This window comes from Loxodonta africana, chromosome 8 (genome assembly GCF_030014295.1).
Source record: "Loxodonta africana isolate mLoxAfr1 chromosome 8, mLoxAfr1.hap2, whole genome shotgun sequence".
Taxonomy (NCBI): domain Eukaryota; kingdom Metazoa; phylum Chordata; class Mammalia; order Proboscidea; family Elephantidae; genus Loxodonta; species Loxodonta africana.
The window spans coordinates 57,546,448-57,559,576 of NC_087349.1; the positions used below are offsets into that span (position 1 = coordinate 57,546,448).

The 13,129-nt window shown below is 38.5% G+C and overlaps 1 protein-coding gene across 1 annotated transcript in view; it reads left to right on the top strand.

Annotated features, from left to right (window-relative positions):
* The window catches only part of RUNDC3B (RUN domain containing 3B), a 143,011-nt gene that overhangs the window by 80,416 nt on the left and 49,466 nt on the right, over positions 1–13,129 (top strand). The gene's annotated exons all lie outside the window — the stretch shown is intronic.

Here is a 13,129-nt window from a genome sequence, read left to right on the forward strand (position 1 = left end):
TATAAAGAAAACTTTAATACCCTATTAAAGGAGACTTCTGGTATCAGCAAGACGGAAGACTAAAATAATCTGAAAACATGTCCATTGTAAAAATCTGGAAATGTTGGGTAAATACAATTTAAAAATTTTTTATGCAGAGCTGAACTCTCAAAGAAACAAAACTCACTAGCAACCAGGAACTGGGTGGTGTAAACAACACACTTGGCTGCTAACCAAAAGGTTGGAGGTTTGAGTTCTTCCGAGGTGCCTCAGAAAAAAGGTCTGCTTGTCTGCTTCTGAAAAATTAGCCATTGAAAACCTTGTGGAGCACAGTTCTGTTCTGACACACATGGGTTCGCGAGGAATCAGAATCAACTCAATGGCAACTGGTTGATAGGGACCAGAAACAAAGTGATCTGGAAAAAAAAGGAATAAGTCCATGAGTTAATGCTGCTACAGGCCCTGAGAGTTGGAGGGTAGGGGATAATCCCTTAACCTAGGTACCTGTGATGTGTTTTAATATTGATAAAGAGGCAGTAGACAGTAGATCTAGGCCCATCATTATTCAAGACGGAACTTGAACCTAGAAGGCAGGTGTGAAATGCAAAATGGGAGAGTAAGCAAAGAAATTGATAAATACACCCTGGCTACATTAAAAACAAACAAACAAACAGTAATAATGACCAATGTGGGGTAGTAGTGGTGTGCTGGTATGTGTTTAGTAACTGGCTTTTCACAGGGAGGATGGGCAAGGAGCTCTGATTTGCAGCATTTGCCAATTACTATGGAGTAAATTATGGAGCCTTGCTGGTGCAGTGGTTGAGAGCTCAGCTGCTAACCAAAAGGTTGGCAGATAGAATCCATCAGCCGCTCCTTGGAAACCCTATGAAATGGTTCTCCTTTGGGCTGTAGGGTCACTATGAGTTGGAATCAACTTGACAGCAATAGGTTTTTTTTTGGTTTTGTTTGTGTATAGAGTAAATACTCCCACCATGGTCATGGTCAATTTGATGTGTGACATCACTAAATGCAAACTGGGAAGAGATGCACAATAGCACACCATAATAGATATGTATTTCTACTCTACAGGTACACAAATGTAAATGACCTCAAAAGCATAGATAGTAGTAAAATATGGTAAAATAATTAGAAAGTGATGAGTTTTGAGTAGTTATTACTTTTGTTTTTAATATAATTTAATTAATTGTAAGATTATATAATTTAATTTTTAATAAAAGCAGTGTTGGACAACTGACTCACAAAGTTTAACATTCATCACTTGAGAGCCCATGCAGACTGGCTGCAGCCTACCACTGGGTTGTGAAAGCAAAGTGGAAATAAAACACTGGCTAACAGTATCATAAAGGTTGAGAGAGGATATTGAAGCTAAAGCTTTTTGGGGTCTTTGTATTATAGTGAAGGACAGAAGAGACTTTTTTTTAATATGCATGCCTGTCTCTAAAGTTAACCATTTAGAAGTTGCAGTTAAAAGAATGTAAACAGAATGTTTAACTTCTGCAAACTAGTAGTGGGATGAAAAGAAAGAAAATTTAATCAATACGATAGAAGGGAGTAAATGAGAAAATTAAGAATTATAGAGAACACAAAATAAGATGGTATATATAAATTTAATTATAACCAATTAAGTCAACATCACCATAAAAGTAAATGGCATAGGGGCGGGGCCAAGATGGCAGACTAGGTGGACGCTACCGCGGATCCCTCTTGCAACAAAGACTCGGAAAAACAAGGGAATTGATCACATACATAACAATCTACGAACTCTGAACAACAAGCACAGACTTAGAGACGGAAAACGAACAAATACGGGCAGACAGCGACCGTTTTCAGAACTAGGAGCCAGCGTACCAGGCAGGTGACCTTCGGAGCCCTATCTGGGGCAGAGCCCAGGGGGGCAGACGGCACAGAAGGGGGGCCCAGCCCTTCCCCCCCAAACCCATCCCGGGAGGAAGTCTAGCTGGTTGGCGCGGGCGGCGTAGTGGTGCAGCCGGAGGGAGAAGCACCCGGGAGGCAGTGACTGATCTGGGAATTGGGAGAACAGCATCCCAGCCGGGGAGCAGTCCCGCCGGGAGTTTGGCGGGAAGTGGGCGGGGCGCGAGTGGGGGGGGTCAGCTGTATTTCCCTAAAGCGACCCCGGGGCGGGGCCCACACGTTCGTGCGGGGAGACGCACACCCAGTCCGCGCGTGTGGCGCGGCGCACCAGAGGGAGAAGTCCCCGGGAGGAAGTGACTGGTCTCGGAGCGGGGAAAGCAGCGTCCCACCTGGGGTGCCGTCCCGCTGGGATTTGGGCGCGCGCGCAGGCGGGGAGTGAGCGCGGGGTCCAATTATATTCCCCTGAATTGACCCAGGGGGCGGGCCCACCTGGTTGTGCAGGTGACGCCCACCCAATTCGTGCGTGTGGTGCGGCGCTCCGGAAGGGGAAGTCCCTGGGAGGAAGTGACTGGTCCGTGAGCGGGGAAAGCAGCGTCCCAGCCAGGAGTCGTCCCGCTGGGATTTGGGCACGCGCGCGGGCGGGGCGTGACCGCGGGGTCCAATTATATTCTCCTGAATAGACCCTGGGGGCGGGCCCACCCGTTCGTGTGGGAAACGCCCACCCAGTTCGTGCGAGCAGTGCCACGCACCGGAGGGAGAAGTCCCCGGGAGGAAGTGACTGGTCTCGGAGCAGGGAAAGCAGCGTCCCAGCTGGGGACCCGTCCAGCCCGGATTTTGGCGGACGGGGGCGGAGCGTGAACGCGGTGTTCAGCTCTATATTCGGTGGTGCTACACTCCTAGCTCTCTGATCCCTCCCCCACCCTCCCCAGGCGGCTCCATTAACATCCGAATACCCGGAGCCAGAGGGAGAATTCAGATAGGGATCTGACTGCATTTTTTTTTAGCTGATTACCTGGAAAATCTAGTTTCCCAGTGATGGCTCGGAGACAGCAGTCCATATCAAACCACATAAAGAAACAGACCATGACAGCTCCTCCAACCCCCCAAACAAAAGAATCAAAATCTTTCCCAAATGAAGATACAATCCTGGAATTATCAGATACAGAATATAAAAAACTAATTTACAGAATGCTTAAAGATATCACAAATGAAATTAGGATAAATGCAGAAAAAGCCAAGGAACACACTGATAAAACTGTTGAAGAACTCAAAAAGATTATTCAAGAACATAGTGGAAAAATTAACAAGTTGCAAGAATCCATAGAGAGACAGCATGTAGAAATCCAAAAGATTAACAATAAAATTACAGAATTTGACAACGCAATAGAAAGTCAGAGGAGCAGACTCGAGCAATTAGAATGTAGACTGGGACTTCTGGAGGACCAGGGAAACAACACCAACATAGCTGAAAAAAAAATCAGATAAAAGAATTAAAAAAAATGAAGAAACCCTAAGAATCATGCGGGACTCTATCAAGAAGGATAACTTGTGAGTGATTGGAGTCCCAGAACAGGGAGGGGGGACAGAAAACACAGAGAAAATAGTTGAAGAACTCCTGACACAAAACTTCCCTAACATCATGAAAGACGAAAGGATATCTATCCAAGATGCTCATCGAACCCCATTTAAGATTGATCCAAAAAGAAAAACACCAAGACATATTATCATCAAACTCGCCAAAACCAAAGATAAACAGAAAATTTTAAAAGCAGCCAGGGAGAAAAAGAAAGGTTTCCTTCAAGGGAGAATCAATAAGAATAAGTTCAGATTACTCAGCAGAAACCATGCAGGCAAGAAGAGAATGGGACGACGTATACAGAGCACTGAACGAGAAAAACTGCCAACCAAGGATCATATATCCAGCAAAACTCTCTCTGAAATATGAAGGCAAAATTAAGATATTTACAGAGAAACACAAGTTTAGAGAATTTGCAAAAACTAAACCAAGACTGCAAGAAATGCTAAAGGAGATTGTTTGGCCGGATGACCAATAATATCAGGTACCAGCACAATACAAGGTCACAAAACAGAACGTCCTGATATCAACGCAACTCAAATAGGGAAAGCACAAAAACAAACAAATTAAGACTAATTCTAAAAAATAAATAAATAAACAAAATAATACACATAACAGGGAATCATGGAAATCAATAGATAAACGATCACAATAATCAAAAAGAGAGACTAAATATAGGAGGCATTGAACTGCCAGATGGAGAGTGATACAAGGCGATATAGAAGGATACAAGTTAGGTTTTTACTTAGAAAAATAGGGGTAAATAATAAGGTAACCACAAAAAGGAATATCAATTCCATAACTTAAGAAAAAAGCCAAGAAAAACGTAACGACTCAACAAACACAAAGTTAAACATTATGAAAATGAGGATCTCACAAGCTACTAAGAAAAACGTCTCAGCACAAAAAAGCATGTGGAAAAATGAAATGGCCAACAACACACATGAAGAGGCATCAAAATGACAGCACTAAAAACTTATTTATCTATAATTACGCTGAATGTAAATGGACTAAATGCACCAATAAAGAGACAGAGAGTCACGGACTGGATAAAGAAACGCAATCCATCTATATGCTGCCTACAAGAGACACACCTTAGACTTAGAGACACAAACAAACTAAAACTCAAAGGATGGAAAAAATATATCAAGCAAACAATAAGCAAAAAAGAAGAGGAGTAGCAATATTAATTTCTGACAAAATAGACTTTAGACTTAAATCCGCCACAAAGGATAAAGAAGGACACTACATAATGATAAAAGGGACAATTGATCAGGAAGACATAACCATATTAAATATTTACGCACCTAATGACAGGGCTGCAAGATACATAAATCAAATTTTAACAGAATTGAAAAGTGAGATAGACACCTCCACATTTATAGTAGGAGACTTCAACACACCACTTTCGGAGAAGGACAGGACATCCAGTAAGAAGCTCAATAGAGACACGGAAGACCTACTTACAACAATCAACCAATTTGACCTCATTGACTTATACAGAACTCTCCAACCAACGGCTGCAAAATATACTTTTTTTTCTAGTGCACATGGAACATTCTCTAGAATAGACCACATATTAGGTCATAGAACAAATCTTTGCAGAATCCAAAACATCGAAATATTACAAAGCATCTTCTCAGACCACAAGGCAATGAAGCTAGAAATCAATAACAGAAAAACTAGGGAAAAGAAATCAAATACTTGGAAAATGAACAATACCCTCCTGAAAAAAGACTGGGTTATAGAAGACATCAAGGAGGGAATAAGGAAATTCTTAGAAAGCAACGAGAATGAAAATACTTCCTATCAAAACCTCTGGGACACAACAAAAGCAGTGCTCAGAGGCCAATTTATATCGATAAATGCACACATACAAAAAGAAGAAAGAGCCAAAATCAGAGAACTGTCCCGACAACTTGAACAAATAGAAAGTGAGCAACAAAAGAATCCATCAGGCACCCGAAGAAAACAAATAATAAAAATTAGAGCTGAACTAAATGAATTAGAGAACAGAAAAACAATTGAAAGAATTAACAAAGCCAAAAGCTGGTTCTTTGAAAAAATTAACAAAATTGATAAACCATTGGCTAGACTGACTAAAGAAAAACAGGAAAGGAAACAACCCAAATAAGAAACGAGAAGGACCACATCACAACAGAACCAAATGAAATTAAAAGAATCATTTCAGATTACTACGTAAAATTGTACTCTAACAAATTTGCAAACCTAGAAGAAATGGATAAATTCTTGGAACAATACTACCTACCTAAACTAACACATTCAGAAGTAGAACAGCTAAATGGACCCATAACAAGAAAAGAGATTGAAACGGTAATCAAAAAACTTCCAACAAAAAAAAGTCCTGGCCCAGACGGCTTCACTGCAGAGTTCTACCAAACCTTTAGAGAAGACTTAACACCATTACTATTGAAGGTATTTCAAAGCATAGAAAAAGACGGAATACTACCCAGCTCATTCTATGAAGCTACCATCTCCCTGATACCAAAACCAGGTAAAGACATTAGAAAAAAAGAAAATTTTAGACCTGTATCCCCCATGAACATAGATGCAAAAATCCTCAACAAAATTCTAGCCAATAGAATCCAACAACACATCAAAAAAATAATTCACCCTGATCAAGTGGGATTTATACCAGGTATGCAAGGCTGGTTTAATATCAGAAAAACCATTAATGTAATCCATCACATAAATAAAACAAAAGATAAAAACCACATGATCTTATCAATAGATGCAGAAAAGGCATTTGACAAAGTTCAACACCCATTTATGATAAAAAGTCTTACCAAAATAGGAATTGAAGGAAAATTCCTCAACATAATAAAGGGCATCTATGCAAAGCCAACAGCCAATATCACTCTAAATGGAGAGAACCTGAAAGCATTTCCCTTGAGAACGGGAACCAGACAAGGATGCCCTTTATCACCGCTCTCATTCAACATCGTACTTGAAGTCCTAGCCAGGGCAATTAGGCTAGACAAAGAAATAAAGGGTATCCAGATTGGTAAGGAGGAAGTAAAGCTATCACTATTTGCAGATGACATGATCGTATACATGGAAAACCCTAAGGAATCCTCCAAAAAACTACTGAAACTAATAGAAGAGTTTGGAAGAGTCTCAGGTTATAAAATAAACATACAAAAATCACTTGGATTCCTCTACATCAACAAAAAGAACACCAAAGAGGAAATAACCAAATCAATACCATTCACAGTAGCCCCCAAGAAGATAAAATACTTAGGAATAAATCTTACCAAGGATGTAAAAGACCTATACAAAGAAAACTATAAAACTCTGCTACAAGAAATTCAAAAGGACATACTTAAGTAGAAAAACATACCCTGCTCATGGATAGGAAGACTTAACATAGTAAAAATGTCTATTCTACCAAAAGCCATTTATACATATAACGCACTTCCAATCCAAATACCAATGTCATACTTTAAGGGGATAGAGAAACAAATCACTAATTTCATATGGAAGGGAAAGTACCCCCGGATAAGCAAAACATTACTGAAAAAGAAGAAGAAAGTGGGAGGCCTCACCCTACCTGATTTCAGAACCTATTATATAGCTACAGTAGTCAAAACAGCCTGGTACTGGTACAACAACAGGCACATAGACCAATGGAACAGAATTGAGAATCCAGATATAAATCCATCCACGTATGAGCAGCTGATATTTGACAAAGGACCAGTGTCAGTCAATTGGGGAAATAATAGTCTTTTTAACAAATGGTGCTAGCATACCTGGATATCCATTTGCAAAAGAATGAAATAGGACCCATACCTCACACCATGCACAAAAACTAACTCCAAGTGGACCAAAGACCTAAACATAAAGACTAAAACGATAAAGATCATGGAAGAAAAAATAGGGACAACCCTAGGAGCCCTAATACAAGGCATAAACAGAATACAAAACATTACCAAAAATGATGAAGAGAAACCAGATAACTGGGAGCTCCTAAAAATCAAACACCTGTGCTCATCTAAAGACTTCACCAAAAGAGTAAAAAGACCACCTACAGACTGGAAAAGAATATTCAGCTATGACATCTCAGACCAACGCCTGATCTCTAAAATTTACATGATTCTGTCAAAACTCAACCAGAAGACAAACAACCCAATCAAGAAGTGGGCAAAGGATATGAACACACATTTCACTAAAGAAGATATTCAGGCAGCCAACAGATACATGAGAAAATGCTCCTGATCATTAGCCATTAGAGAAATGCAAATTAAAACTACGATGAGATTTCATCTCACTCCAACAAGGCTGGCATTAATCCAAAAAACACAAAATAATAAATGTTGGAGAGGCTGCGGAGAGATTGGAACTCTCATACACTGCTGGTGGGATTGTAAAATGGTACAACCACTTTGGAAATCCATCTGGCGTTATCTTAAACAGTTAGAAATAGAACTACCATACAACCCAGAAATCCCACTCCTCGGCATATACCCTAGAGATACAAGAGCCTTCACACAAACAGATATATGCACACCCATGTTTATTGCAGCTCTGTTTACAATAGCAAAAAGCTGGAAGCAACCAAGATGTCCGTCAATGGATGAATGGGTAAATAAATTGTGGTATATTCACACAATGGAATACTACGCATCGATAAAGAACAGTGAAGAATCTCTGAAACATTTCATAACATGGAGGAATCTGGAAGGCATTATGCTGAGCGAAATGAGTCAGTTGCAAAAGGACAAATATTGTATAAGACCACTATTATAAGATCTTGAGAAATAGAAAAAACGAAGAAGAACACATACTTTTGTGGTTACAAAGGGGGGAGGGAGGGAAGGAGGAAGAGGGCTTTCTATTGATCAATCAGTAGATAAGACCTGCTTTGGGTGAAGGGAAAGACAACACTCAATACAAGGAAGGTCAGCCTAATTGGACTGGATTAAAAGCAAAGAGGTTTCCGGGATAAAATGAAAGCTTCAAAGGTCAGCGGAGCAGGGGCTGGGGTCTGGGGAACTTGGTTTGAGGGGACTTCTAAGTCAATGGGCAGAATAATTCTATTATGAAAACACTCTGCATCCCACTTTGAATTGTGGCGCCTGGGGTCCTAAATGCCAACAAGCGGCCATCTAAGATACATCAATTGGTCTCAACCCACCTGAAGCAAAGGCAAAGGAAGAACACCAAGGTCACACGACAACTAAGAACCCAAGAGACAGAAAGGGCTACATGAACCAGAGACCTACATTATCCTGAGACCAGAAGAACTAGTTGGTGCCCGGCCACAATCGATGTCTGCTCTGTCAGGGACCACAACAGACAACTCTTGAGGGAGCAGGAGACCAATGGGATACAGACCCCAAATTCTCATGAAAAGACCACACCTGATGGTATGACTGCGACTAGAGGAATCCCAGAGAGAATGCTCCCCAGAACTTCTGATGGCACAGGACAGGAACCATCCCCAAAGACAAATCATCAGGCATGAAAAGGACTGGTTAGTGGGGGGGAGAGAGATGCTGATGAAGAGTGAGCTAATTAACTCAGGTGGACACTGGAGAGTGTGTTGGCAACTCTTGACTGGAGGGGGGATGGGAAGATAGAGAGAGAGGGAAGACGGCAAAATTGGCAGGAAACGAGAGACTGAAAGGGCTGACTCAATAGGGGAAGAGCAAGTGGGAGAAGGGAGTAAGATGTATGTAAACCTACATGTGACAGACTGATTGGAATGGTAAATGTTCACTTTAAGCTTGATAAAAATTAAAAAAAAAAAAAGTAAATGGCATAAACTTGCTAGTTAAGACAAACTCTTAGATTTATTAAAAAATAATAATACAATTTAGCTATATGCTATTTGTAAGAGACACACCTAAAATATAATGACACAAAAAAGTTGAAAGGGGATAAAGATATAGTAGGCAAATACTAACAAAAGCACTCTATTAATATTGAACATAGACATTAAGGCAAAAAGCATTAAGACTAAAGAAAGACATTGTCTGTTTAAAAGTGAAACAATTCACCAGGAATGTATAACAATGCTGAACTTACATGCATTTAACAATATAGTCATGAAAAATATGAAGCAAAAATTAATAGAATGTTCAGGAGAAATTGATAAATCCAAAATCATCATAGGACATTTTAACATATTTCAGAGTAATTTTTAGATTAAACAGTCAAAAGATTAATTAAGGATGTAGTGAACTTGGACAACACAATTAATAAGCTTGATCTAATAAAATATAAAATGGTATACCTAATAATTAGAATATACATTCTTTTCATCACACACGGGACAGCTGTACAGTTTTTATGAAGCATACTAGATCATAAATGTTCGCAATTACCACTGTATGTAATATAAATTATACAGTACTGACCACAATGCAATAAAGTTAGATATCAGTACAGATGTTCACTACCACTGACATACCAGAGAATTAAAAAAAAATCTAATAATTATAGTTAAAAAAGAAATGAAATATTTATAAATAAATGAGAATGAAAACAATGCTTATTAAAAGTTGTAAGTTATAACTTGTACAGTGCATGTCGAATTAAATGGTTAACTTAGAAAAGATTGAAAATTAAAAAGTATTCAAGAAATAGACAAAAAACAACCATACCAATTTCAAAGAAAGAAAATAATAAAATAAGAACAGATATTAATGAAATAGAAAACAGAGAAACAGAATTAACAAAATTAAAAGTTTATTTGCAGAAACTAATGAAATAGACAAATCTTAGCAAGAATAATTAAATTTTTAAAGAGTTAAGGCAATGAATAATTTTAAGAATGAAAAGGGAGTAGACAACTACAAATGCAGCAGACCCCTCAAAAAAAAATTAGTGAATACTTCTAAAAATTTTGTCAATACTTCAGAAAATTAGATGAAGAATTTTTATAACTGTTACTTATCAAAACTGATAGATGTATAACTATTAAATAAATTGAACAAACCAAAAACAAACCCACTGCCCCTGAGTCAATTCCGACTCATAGTAATCTTATAGGACAGAATAGAACTGCCCCATAGGGTTTCCAAGGCTGTAAATCTTTGCAGAAGCAGACTGCCCCATCTCTTTCTCGTGGGGCAGCTGGTGTGTTCGAACCGCCGACCTTTTTGTTAGCAGCTGGGTGCTTTAACCATTGAGCCACCAAACCAAAAAAAAAAAAAAAAAATCCAGTGCCATCGAGTTGATTCTGACTCATGGGGACTCTACAGGACAGAGTAGAACTGCCCCGTAGAGTTTCCAAGGAGCGCCTGGCAGATTCGAACTGCTGACCTTTTGGTTAGCAGCCGTAACACTTAACCACTACACCGGAGTGCCTTAAATAAATTAAGTAGTTTAAAATTCTATTCACACACACACACACAAAAAACAAATTTGTATGGTTTTGGAGGTGGATCATACCAAACTTTCAGAAGATCGTGATCCCTTTCTTATATTGACTGTTCCTGAGAATAGAAAAAGAAGAAATTTTTTTCATATGAATTCAATTAATCTAGTATAGCTTTGATACTAATAAACTCATGTGAATATAATAACAGGTGGGAATGTGGTTAGTATAAAAACTTGAGAGAACAATTTGGCATTATCTAATAAATGTGGAGGTATGTGTGGCGTATGCTCCAGCAGTTCCAGTCTTAGTCTTATTGCCTAGAAACTCTTGGATATGTGTACCAGGAGGCATATAACTCAGCTTTCACAGCAGTATTTCTCATAATAAGGAAAATAATCCAAATGGCCATTGATAGGAGCGTGAAAAACTCTGCAGTAGTCATACAGTGGAATACTATACAGTAACAGGAGTAAATAAACTACAGCTAGACACATCTACATAGATGATAAAGCAAGTTTCAGAAACCTAGCAAAACTACACAATATATTGTTTAAGATGATACACATTTGTAGTAAAACTAGGAAGAAAAGCAAGGGGATGATAAACACAAATCTCAGGATATTGTCATGTTTGCAGAGGAGGCAAAGGGGTGTGATCAAGGGAGAGGTACTATAGGGGCTCTGTAAGTATTGATAATTATGCAGTAGGTATGTAAGTATTTTTAATTACTAATATTTTTTTTAATATTTATAAATAGTTTATCTAAGTATATATCTATAAATGTAAATACATATAATGTTTGTATTAAGTTATGTATATATATGAAATAATTCACTTATAAAAACTAAAATCTCAAAAGTTAAAAATAAGTTTATTATGGAAAAACAAATATTGAGAATTTCCAGGAAAAATCTGAATAAGAAACTCAATGAAGGATGAGAAGTACTAGCTACTATTAACATATATTGCTGTGTCCACCCTTTGCCATCGAGCTGGTTCCGATTCATAGCGACCTCGTAGGACAGAGTAGAACTGGCCCATAAAGTTTCCAAGGAGCAAGTGGTGGATTCGAACTGCTGACCTTTTGATTAGCAGCCAAGCTCTTAACCACTGCACAACCAGGGCTCCTCACATGTATCATAAAGCTGAAATAATTAAAAGTTTATTAATGACACATGAATAGGATAACATAAAATGGAAAAGTAAGAAAAAAAAGATGCTAATTAACATCTTCATAGGAATTTGAATGCATATTGCAGCTAAAGAGAAGAATAGGATGCCATGAAAAAAGAACACTCAGAAAACAAGAAAGAGCTGTTGGAAATTAAAAATATGATTTCCTGCATGCAAAACGTTAGTATAAGACTTGGAAGATAAATTCAATGAAGCAAAAGGACAGAGGACAAAGAAACAGTAAATGAGTAAAAGCGTAGGAAACAGAGAATCAATCCAAAAAGTCTCACATCTATTAGGTAGTAATAGTAGCTACTAATTATATAGTCCTCACACATCTGTCAGTTTGTTATACTCTGGTGGCTTGTGTGTTGCTGTGATGCTGGAAGCTAGGCCACCACTATTTAAAATACCAGCAGTGTCACCCATGACAGACAGGTTTCAGTTCAGCTTCCAGACTAACACAGACTAGGAAGAAGGATTTGGTAGTCTACTACTACTGAAAAAATTAGCCAGTGAAAACCTTATGAATAGCAGCAGAACATTGTCTGATACAGTGCTGGAAGATGAGCCCCTCAGGTTTGAAGGCACTCAAAATGCAACTGGGGAAAAGCTGCCTCCTAAAAGTAGAGCCAACCTTAATGATGTGGATGGAGTCATTTTTGGGACCTTTTTGGGACCTTCATTTACTGATGTGGCACAACTCAAAATGAGAAGAAACAGCTGCAAACATCCATCAATAATCAGAACATGGAATGTACGAAGTATGAATCAAGGAAAATTGGAAGTCATCAGAAATGAAATGTAACACATAAAGATCAATATCCTAGGCATTAGTGAGTTGAAATGGACTGGTATTGGTCATTTTGAATCAGACAATCATATGGTATACTATGACAGGAATGAGAAATTGAAGAGGAATGGCATTACATTCATCGTCAAAAAGAACATTTCAAGATCTGTCCTGAAGTACAACGCTGTCAGTGATAGCATAATATCCATACGCCTACAAGGAAAACCAGGTAATACAACTATTATTCAAATTTACACACCAACCAATAGCGCCAAAGATGAAGAAATTGAAGATTTTTACCAACTTCTGCAGTCTGAAATTGATCAAACATGGAATCAAAATGCATTGATAATTACTGGTGGTTGGAATG